The 11,799-nt window shown below is 36.0% G+C and overlaps 1 pseudogene; it reads right to left on the reverse strand.

Moving 5' to 3' along the window:
• Positions 1–1,363: 1,363 nt before the first annotated feature.
• LOC102013965 lies at positions 1,364–2,068 on the reverse strand (annotated as a pseudogene).
• Between the last annotated feature and the right edge of the window lie 9,731 nt (positions 2,069–11,799).

Genomic DNA, 11,799 nt, shown 5'->3' on the forward strand with positions numbered 1-11,799 from the left:
AACAATTAGTATGGAAAGCACCTCCTCCTAGAAGGTCCAATGCTAAGTAAGATCCACTCTTCCTGGCAGGAAGCAAGTAGAGCAATGGATGGTGTCACTTTGCACAAAAAATGCTGGCCTTTGAGAAGATTTAAAGTTCATTTTTTCTATTTCTTAAGAATTTTATTACTTAATTGTATTTGTGAGTAGATTTGTACATAAGATTCAGTAGTCAAAAAGTACAAAAGTGTAAAATTTTTGTTTTATCCTCATCCTTCTGGCATTTCCTCACTTCTCTTCCTTGAACATATACTGGTAGCTTATTACCTCATTCCAAGGTTATTGCTCCATTGTTTCATGTACTACAATTTTATTTAATTATTCTGTTTTATGGTGTCAGAATTGATTAACAGAACTGACATCTTTCTGATATTGAATCTTCCTATCCAAGAGTATGGTACTTTTCTATAAATTCAAATCTTTTGTGTTCCTCATATTCACTTCAGATTCACCAATTTCTGCAAGGAAGTAGCTAATACTTATCTTCACTTTGCAGATGAAAAATCAGAAATCCAAGGTCATAAACTTTTAAACTCCACTATGTTTTGAAGGAATGCCCACCATCAAGTCTTCTGTTTTAAAAGTATGGTCACTAGCTTTAGTGGAAGAAAGTTAGATCGTTAAGGGTGTGCCCTTAATGGGGATATTGGAACATCAGTATCGTTCAGACTGTATTTCTTTCTTTTCCAACTGCCATGAGTTAAGCAGCTTTTTCCTTCACTTTTTTCTGCCATTGATATACTACCTTACCACAGTCCCAAAGCAAAGGGCCCCTAGACCATGGACTGAAACCTACACAACAGTGAGCCAAAGTAGATCTTCCCTCCTTATAAGTTACCTCAGCCATTTTGTTACAGTAATGGAAAACTAATACAGATGCCAATGCTATTATATTTGCTAGTATAAACCAGAAAAAGCAATAGTGGATAGAAAGTTAACTGGCTGGGGTTGATTATGAAATTTATATTAATTGTAACTAATTACAGACCACTTAAATCAATTTTATTCAGTAGATCATTATTGTTACTATTTCTTAGATTATTTGCACAGTATACATTTTTCCTAAATAGCAAAAAATTAAGTAGTCATCCAAACCTCGCTATGATGATTCATACGTCATTTTTTCATGCTTGCATGACTTTTTTTCTCCAAATTATCACCTTTCAGCATTCCCATAAATGCAGTTGGAATGTTTTCAAATCCTTTGATAATGTGTTTGTGAAACTGAATTTTGTCCTCTGAAACCCATTTCATCAAATCTTTCAGAGCCTTCTCATGGACATCTTGCCATCTGGTGAAAAGGAATCTTTCCATGCAGAGTTTCTTATAGATAGTACTCTCTGGGGGTGGACATGGAGGAAATGGGCCAATGCAGTTGTACACAGAGATGGTGCCACAGATCAAATAGGAGGCTTTTTTTCAATGCTTCTTCCAAAGAATCCACTGCCTTGTAGTTAAAGGCAACATTGAATCCAACTTGTTTAAGTAAGCAATCCTTTCATCAGACCCTACTGTTCTGATAACTTTGCACCTCTTGAGCTTAGCTATCTGCCCCACAACAGAGCCCAGTGCTCCTTCTGCTGCTTTAACCAGCACTGTTTCTCCACCTTCACACCACAGATGTCCAGCAGGTCAAAGTAAGCCATTAGGCCTGGCATACCAACTGTCCCCAAGGCGAAAGACAGTGGTAATGTGTCTGGTCACACTGTGGGCAATCTTTCCAGTCCTTTTCCATCAGAAATGGAGTGTGTTGTCCAGCCTGTAAGAAAGACCCTCTATGATAGTTCTTGCTGGGAAGGCTGAGGTTTTACTTTCCATAACTCTGGCCCCTTGGTACCCCATTATCATATTACCCTCCTGCAGTCTTTTGGCTAATACTCTCATGTAAGGGTCCACAGAGAGAAACAAATCTTCCAGCAGGATTTCTCCATCATTGAAGGATGGAAGCTTGTAGTCTTTAACTCAAAGTCACTCTGAGTAGGCCTGCCCTGAAGTGCTTCTTCATGGTCCAGCTCTTAGTATTAACCATTGTGAAGCTCGAGGGTCTAGCTGCCACTTCCTGGAGGTACCCAAGTATTATTTCCATTGTTTTTCTTGAATTTCATTCTTTATTGTTTTATACAATGAGTTAATTACCTTCAGAATTGATGCAAACATCAATGTAAACATCAATTAAAGAGGTACTACTCATTCTTTCTGCTTGTTGACTTTTCCATTTCTGTATTCAATTTGCCTAAATGAAACATCAGAAACTTTCTTGTTATTCTATTATTATGTGGGATTGATTGTGTCCACATGACAAAGACTTCTTTAATATAAAGTGTCCTCAATAAAGTCTTAAGTAGAATCAGTTCAAAGCCAATAAAATGTCCAAGGATTACTATGCATGGACAAATTTACATTATCAGAGTTTCCCAAGTTTTGTTGATCTCCATTTATCTAGGAATTTTTCGAATCTCATGCAAAGTGGAAATCACATAATACTCTTTTAACCATTTTATTCTTCTCCCTTCCCTCAAAGATGTTATGTACTAGTAAACAAGCACAGGCTTATCAGAAAAACAGTATGTTATAGTGGTAACTACTACTCTAGGTTATCTCTACCCTAAGATAGCAACTTTACAGCCAAACTACACAACTCCATGGATTCGAGTCACAAACACTGACCTGCTAAAGTTCAAAGTGAGCCTAAAAACCCAAACACAAAAATGTATCTATAAAAATTCATACATAAACTATAGTATAATCCTATACATATAGCATACTTATTGTGAGGCACTGACCCTCCTCCATCTTTACAGAGCCATAAATTAAAACAAAACAGGACTTTTCACCTTTTTCAAGGATTTTTCACCTTTGAGAGCCCCACTCTCCCTCTCATAACAAATACCTTATTGCTTCCTTTGAACAGGAAATTAACATTAATATCTGCAAAACTAATGTTACTAATATAGGATATTTTGTTTAAAAACAATAACTTAGTATACAGAATTTTATCACTGTATATTTCAATAATACCTGTATTTCTCAGATTTCATGATGAGTCTTGAAATGCTATATTGTACCTAAAGTTATTTTGTCTTTATTAATCTCTTTTAAATTAAAGCATTAAATGTAGAGTAATGTTTTGGCTCCAAACTCAATAGGTTATTTGTAATTATGACATGGTGACGACAGGGATATCATTGAAATCACTAGAATACTGGCCTAACTACCAGTGGTTAGCCTGTGAATTCAAAACTCTACAAAATCGTTTTGTGGGTAAAGGGAGAATAAGAAAATCTAGTGAGGGTTTGGGATGTCAATAGCAAGTTTTGTTGTCTAAAATTTTTATCCACAAGATAGGGAACAATGTCACCTACTTCATGATTTCACTGTAGGATGTATTCTATAATTTGAATGTGGTCTGCCCTCCAAGGATCCATGTGTTGAGCATTTGGTCCTCCATGTCAGTTTGAGAGGTGGCAGGACTTTTATGAAGTGGAGTCCAGCTTGAAGGTAGTTGACTCAGTGCAGGTGATGCCCCAGAGACTGAGGTAGTCCCTGTGAATTTTCACTTAGTTCTTGTGATAACAAGTTGTTATGTAACCCTTGGAGCATAAGGCTAATTTTGTCATCAAAGTGCACACATAAATGTGTGTCTATCAGACCCCTATTTATTCTTTAGGATGCTTCCATTGATGAATTATTAATTTTAATTTTATGAGATTTATTATATTAAACAAATACTTCACAGGAAAAATACCACAAAAGTATTGAGTTTTTAATATTTATTGTTTACAAAAAAATCATCAAAATTTTCAACAGTGACTAGTTTTTGGTGTACAATTTCTAAAAAAAATGTATCAGAAATAAACTTCTATATAAACTACAACGAAAACACCAATAGTGGGCTGGCAAGTATGAGGTTATGAGTTAGATTTCTGGTACCAACAAAAAAGAGAAAGAAAACACAAATAGCACTCTACAAAAAATTCTTTACTTCAGTTATCACACCCGAGGCAGTCTGCACACAGGACAACAGCACATTCCATACACGTGCAGTGCTTACACAGACAATACGTGTCTTTTGCTTTCCTGGCCTTTCTGTAGGACATACGTGACATCCTAGTGGTCTCGCTGTTTTATCAGGAACTACACATTGTGTAGTTAACAGGAACATAACATAAATCTTTAAATTAATATGTACTGTGTTTAGAATAAATATTAATTCAATAGAACAGATTTTCACATCATCTGTGTACTTCTTACAAAACATAAAAGATAACATCTGAAATAAATTCCTATACAAACTATAATGAAAATACCAATAGAACTCTACCAGAAAAAGAAACGTTTGCTTGAGCTCTTATACCCAAGGCAGTCTGCACACATAAAAACTGCACATTCCATGCACTTGTCTCACTTACACGGACAGCATCTATGCTTAGCTTTTCTTTTTTCATCTGCCAGTCTTGTCACCTTTTTTCTCTTCCTGAGTTGTCATGAGCTTGCTACTATATTGTACAGCATCCATTTAGCAAGCAAATAAGATAATAATAAAACACAATATAAGGGGCTGGGGATTTAGCTCAGTGGCAAAAGCGCCTGCCTGGCATGCACAAGGTCATGAGTTCAGTTCCCGGTACCGGAGAAAAAAAAAAAAAAAAAAAAAAAAAAAAAAAAAAAAAAAAAAAAAAAACACAATATAAAATACATAACGGGTGCTTAGAATAACATCAACATTTTCATGTTAACTGTTTACTTGCCTACAAAACCTAAAAGATAACATCAAAAGTAAAAACCTATGTGACCTACAGTGTAAACACAAATAAAAGTCTACCGCACAAATAAGCTTTGCTTCAACTGTCACACCCAAGGCAGTCTTCACACACAACAAGTGCGTGTTCCAGACACAAAGACATGTGTTTTGTTTCCCTGCCCTTTCTTGGGCACAATTGGCATCTTTATTCATATTTTCCTGTTGTTGTAGTAGGTCTTTGTGATGCAGAACCTGCCTCTTCACCTGTCAGCTCACCAGTGTGCCCCACAAAATTTTGCATAGTTTTCTGGGCAGAAATATTTTGTTTTTCCTCTGATGTGAATGAGCTCTGATGTGAATGAACTCCAGTCCTCTGATGTCAATGAACTCCAATCCCAATCATCTAAGAATATTTCTCTGTGATATTTTGCACTTGTTATTTTCCTTGTAAGCAATCAAATTATTTGTGCTATACATGTTTAGGATTGAGTAAAACACAAACATTGGCCAATGCTTTGTGTTTCAAGTGACATCATACTTGCCTCATAACTCAATATCTATTCTACGTTCAGTTTTGTGCTGAAAGTTTCCATCTCAGGCTTCTGTTTTGTCAAAGAATCCCTACCAAAATTTCCATCACAGGGTAATGTTGTCGTTAGCAGTACCAGTTTGCTTTTCTTTGTCAGATACAAGGTCAATGTTTTAACTTTCTAAAATTCAAAGCTTGTACAACATAATTCTCTGTTTTTAATTTGCAAAATTTCATTTGGAAGTTCTGTTTTGTGTCTTTGTACATTTCTTGCACTGGTCAACTTGTCCTTTTTAACCAAATGTAATAGCAATTGGAAACCAGTAAATCAATTGTCCAATGTCATATTCCTATTAGTTTTGGAGATGAGAGCAGTAAGTCTGCTCACAATATCATTTAATTTATTACTGTATGAATAAAGACCTGATGGCAGAGTTCCAGGATAAATGTCTAAATTGAAAGCATAAGTCTTTCCATCTACAAGGGCATAAATTTTTATGACATATTTTGATCCATTGTTTTTCCATAGGTCTTTTACTTCCAGTGATCACCGTGAGAACTCTGTGCTAAATACAGCAGATCTATGAATGCTTGCAGTTCAGCTAGTGAAACATCATAATAAATATATTTTTTGATATGGCTACTGGTATATACAGAACATTTTACTTGCATTTCAGCCTGTGCATATTTCCCAGCATTTTGTAGTGTTTCATCTGTTACAGTTTCCAACATTGAATGGCAGTGCTGGCATTCTGCCCAATATATTTCACCCCTGCCAAGACCATCACTATATTTTCAGACCTAGTTCTAACACTGAATCATTAGGATTCAATTTTCTAACTGTGAATCATTCCTTTTGGTTGTGCAACCACTTTGTAACATTTCATTTAGTCAAATATGTATCCACATTGCTGTTTTCTTCATCATCTGAATCAAGGAGGTCTGCATTCCCTGTATCTGTATCAGTCAATTCTTGCTCTATTTCACTGTCACAGGAACTTTGGCTCCCATGGCTAATATCAAAATCACCATCATCATCATCATCATCATCATCATCATCCACCCACACCACTATTCTGTTGTGAAAGCATGCATTTTACCTTAATGGATCATCTCCATCATCCATGGATGAGTAATCTGTTGATTCACTTTTGATTTCCCCAAGAATGTCCAAATCTAGTTTTTCATGTGTCATTGTACTGAATTGGGGTATTTCTACCAGAAAATTCAAACACAACTTTTTTTTTAACAAATCCTGGAGTGGTGTGGGTCTACTGGACCCTTTGTGATGCTCAGGTAAACATATACACACAAAACCAGCTAGCTGGAGCAAAAGGGGTCCAAGTCTCATTTTAGCATTTTTTTCACCTTTGCACACTCCTTGCTGTTTATCATGCCAAGTGGGTAAACACATGGATTGCTTCCTATATCTCTCAGAGAAAGATTCAGAGATGCACAGCCAGCTACTACTACGCTAAGGTACAAATTTATAGTAGAAAAGCAAAAGATGGGACCTCTGAACCCAGTCTTATGTTCTTCCTCTCTCACATGCTCCCACTGTTGTGATACCATCTACATCTGGGGACCTTATCTCTATTCTCACTGTGTTTAAATTTTACTTTCCATCTTCAAAACTGTGAATTAAACAGACCTTTTTGTTCTAACTTACCTACTTTTAGGTATTTTGTGGTAATAGTAGAAAATGAACTATATTAACATAATGCTAATGAATAGAATATGACTTGCACATATTTACTGAGTAATCCAATCAACACATATCTGCTTCCAATTCTGCTTTCTCAATAGTGTGTTGGGCTTTAAGCACATGATGTTAAACCAGACATATTTAATTCTGCCCCACCTACAGCATATTACCCAGGAAAGTATCATCAATGTAATATTTCCAATCAGCACTATTATCATCAGCAGGTGAATAATATGATATGAGTTACATTCTAAACAGACCTCACCTTCTGTGCTACTTTGCTTTAAGCACTTTACTGTCCTTCACAGACAGGATCCTGAAGTCCGTGTCTCCCAGTACTGAGAAGTGAATACCTTGTCTAGGAAACAATATCTTGTAGCCTACTCTTCTGCCACACTGCCCTCCATGCACTTGAACCAAGAAAGCTTTGATTAAAGTCACTTGTCCTAATCTTATTGTTTTAAAATATGGCTGTTTTGAGGTAGAAATCTTTCTCCAGGACTGATATGATGGCAAAGCAGCACTGAAGCAGAAGCAAGAAAATTTCAAAATGACAGCTCTAAAAATATCCTCTCTCCTCTGTCCTCCTGCCTTCCTTCTCTTGGCTGACACCTATGCCCTGATGTAGCACCTCTGCCCTCCCATGATTACTCCTGCAGAAGGTTTTCCAGGACTAGGGAGTATTTTGTTTCATTTGTTCCTAAGTTCTTATGGAAAAGGATTACTTCTGTTTCTTTCTAATTTTGTACTCCTATCATTAATGCAAAAACCATATTATTTCTTTTATATTCTCCTTAAGTTTACATTGCTGCCATTTCATTTTTCTAGGTTTACACTGAGAGAATATTTTTAAAGAAACAGTATTCTTTCCTGGTTGCTCTTCTGAGTTTCACACCTGAGCCTGTGGTCTCATTTTCTAGCCCTATTAAGAGATGCATCACAAAAATACAGGAAAGTGTTTTGTGCTTCTCCCATACTAGCCAATTATTCTAATTATTCTGTCTCTAAAGAATGAGAGGAGAAATCAACACAAAGGCAGATTCCGTGATCTATTCTGGGGGAAAGATCTGCAGATAGTCAATTTACTAATGCTCAATGTGTCTTAAGAGGTGACAGAACCAATAATCACCAATTTTCTCCCTTTGAATTAGTGTTTTTCAACAGATAAACATCTTTTCATATTGGATAACATATTCTTTAAGTTAAGAATAGAGCTGGACAAAAAGAAAGCAACAAAAAAGTGACCAACACAACATTTTAAATAATAATGCAGTAATGTAGCTGTCACACTTCCCTGAGGAATGCAGCCTACTTTATGGACACAATTTAGCACAAACCTATAAGAAAGCTAACAAAGCCTCAAACTACTTCACAATAGCCTGGAGAGGTAAAGGTCGAAAATGATTATTGCCTGGCTCAAGATACAGCAATACTTACCAAAAAGACTATAGGATGGGAAAATATGGAAGCTTGTGTTCTAATTTCAGTTATTCCAGGAATTTATTGTGTGATCTGAGTGAACTCAGCATGGACCACTTTTTCCAATTACAAAAACGTACATCATTCTCTCAGTGGAATGAAATACCAGACCTGAAAAGATGCAGATTTCTTTAGGAAAGAAACAAAATAAAAATCATGCCTTCTAACCAAAATTGAATAATTCAGAGAGTCAATGGAAGTTTAATAAAAGCCTGCCTTGTATCAAATTACATGATGCAATTTCTTTTTTCCCATAGTTTTAGGACCCAGGGGTAAGCACATGTGCTACATAATTACTTTTTTTGAAAACTATTCTAATGTATATTTATTTAAATGATGAATTGCAAGAAATAATAATTGAAGTCACTAGGTACTATGAATTTCAAGGTCATTAAGTTTATATTCTAATGATGACCTTAACTCAACCTTATGGAGAACTAGCAAAATGTGCATCTTAATACTTCACATCTACCATGCATACATGGGAGAAAGAGAATATTCAGAGAGAAACTATACAACTATTCCATACATGGTAGCATTAATACAAAACTCCAAATTATTTGCCATTCTTTTCATCCAGAGGTAAACTGCATTTTTTTTTCAGTTTAGTTGGACTTAAAGGCTTTGAATAATAGAGCAAGATTAAGCAAAGTATGGCATGTAGGTCAAATCAAGGCAACTGACTCTTCTCGTGAATATCAGAACACAATCACATTCATTATGTGTAACATCTGATGCCTTTTATATTATAGCAGCAGAGCTGAATAGTTGCAAGAAACAGCATGGCTCTAAAAGCCTAAACTATTCATGGTACTATCTGCCTCTTTATAGAAAGTAATTATCCAACCCCTGCAATCAATTGAGTATAATAGAAAGGATTTTTGTAATATCTAAGACCAGGTCCTAGGAGATCACTGAGTTTCTGCTTGGTTCTCACGGAAGGTTTGACCTCTGGACATGCTTTCACTGGACACTATTTTGAAATTTAGACACTATGCCATAAGAAATTCAAGAGACATGGACAGCTGTGTATAGTTGCTTTAGTCAACAGCTCCAGTTGAGTCCAATCTTCAAGTCATCCCACTTCATGTGCCAGACATGAGTGAAAAGCATCTAGATGATTCCACCTCCACCTATAGGGTAAGGCTTCCAGACAAGACACTGAGACTATGCACAGAGTTTGTGTGTATATTAACATTATTTTTGTTTTTATATCACTAAATTTGTGCCAATAGACAGGAGTAACATGTCTATATACAGGAAAACAAAATTTCACAGGACATATTTAGACATGAATGTTGATCAAATTTGGTTAATATACATGATAAGAAGAATGTATAGATACATAGCTAAAACAGTGTATGTATATATAAATTCTATACCTATGTAGAGGCTGGTTTTCTATTATCCATAAAATCGAAGAAACTTAGTAATAGCTAATTTTTTCTGCAAGTTTCTACCATTTTCAAAGAACTGTTAACTTTCCTGGGTGTGGAGCTTTCTTAACACTCAAAGAAACTTCTTAAGAGATAGAATAATGTTATCTCTATTTTATAGATGATAAAACTGAGACAAAAAAAAAGTGATTTGTCCAAGAGCACTTATCAAAGAATTTTAGAGTTTAGAATTGAACCTACATAATCAGGCATCATTACCAAATATTCAAGAAGTTAGTATTTGAAAGATGACAGGACTGTAGTAACAACTTTGACTCTAGCTTTAAAGAATTCTACTTCATCTAGGAAAAAAATGTTTGTTTTTAAAATTAAAAGAAATACTGTATGTTGTGATTACTAGCATATGCAAAAATAAACCAAGGAGAGAGCATTGCTAAGACAGAAAAAGATACTTGTCAGTTATTTTCCAATGAATATCATCCACTAGTCTCCATGCCAACAGAACTCTTTTCTATTCTTAATTTCTCAATTCTTTTTTGTCCACTTAATTTTTCAATTTATTTTTCTTTCCTACTATTACTGAAATCATGATGCTAACTATTGTAGTCAGGGGTTTACAAGGGGAAACAATACAATAAAAGACACTTAATTATAAGATTATTTTATAATAGTCACCCAAAGAGTCATATATAAAAAGAGTGCAGGAAATCTGTCTAGACACCAAAGACCAAAGAATCCAGTTGAGGGCCTGGATCACATAATAATGCCCTGAATAATCCAACTGAAGACGTAGAGCCCATAACAAAGCACCCCACAAGTCCAGCTGGAGGCCAAGAGCACATGACAGTGTCTCATGAAGGCCACTTTCACAGATGTGTACTGGGAAGGCCCAAAGGTCAGTGGTGGAAGTTAGAAAGTCTGTGTCAGTGGGATGAAGGATCTGTACTAGCAGGCTGAGGGATCTGCCCTTGTTCCAAGAAGCAGTGCTCAAAGAAAGAACCAAAGCTCCCCTCAAAAGGTACAACAGTCATTCTCAGAAACAATAAGGTCCCAAGCTTCTTTGATGATAACAGCAAAGCTCCTATCAGGAAAACCAGCAGACAAGCTTCTCCGGGAGACTGAGGAGTGCACCACCTTCCCCTCTAGAGGTAGGAAGCAATGCTCAAAGTGAGGAACAAGGTACCCCAAAGTGAACCATCCATTCTCAACAACAACCAGGTCCCAAGTTCCTTTGACTATGAGAACAGCCGAGTTCATCAGGAAAGCCAACATGACAAGCTCCTCTGAGAGAATCAACAGCTCCAGGAGAAACAACAGCTCCCAATAGCCTCTCTAGTACGTTCTCCAGTTCTGCCTTTTATGCTGCTGGCAATAATCCTCAGGTGGACCTCCCACACTCAGCACCATCCTGGTTCAGTTCAACTGGGTGACCATCAGTTGTCAATCCACTACATAAAGTCAACATTTTAGAAATAATATAATGAAGTAAGTATATCACAGTAAGTCTTTATATCCCAATGCTCACTAGAGATTTTAAGTAATTTTCCAGATAATTTAGGTAATAAAAATTATACTTTTGCCATCAGTTAAAGTGTATAAATTAGCTATATATAAAATAAATGTTGAAACAAAGTTTCTGGTAAGTAGAATGAGTCCTGTGTATGAACACTAATCCAAGTTCTACCGCTGTGATAAAACTCAGTGGCCAAACACACAGGATTTCTTTTTGTGTATTAGAGGGACAAGGTGGAATTATTAGTGGTAAAATATCCAACATAAGACATATATGAAGTCCTCAAGATAGATACCATCAATTAAAAAAATACAGAGCAACATATTATTCTATTATTAGTATCTAACAAAAATCATCCAGATCTGGACCAAAAACTGATTCACTATCAGGTATGTG

Source organism: Chinchilla lanigera, unplaced genomic scaffold (genome assembly GCF_000276665.1).
Source record: "Chinchilla lanigera isolate Chin_1 unplaced genomic scaffold, ChiLan1.0 scaffold00129, whole genome shotgun sequence".
In the NCBI taxonomy this organism is placed as follows: Eukaryota; Metazoa; Chordata; class Mammalia; order Rodentia; family Chinchillidae; genus Chinchilla; species Chinchilla lanigera.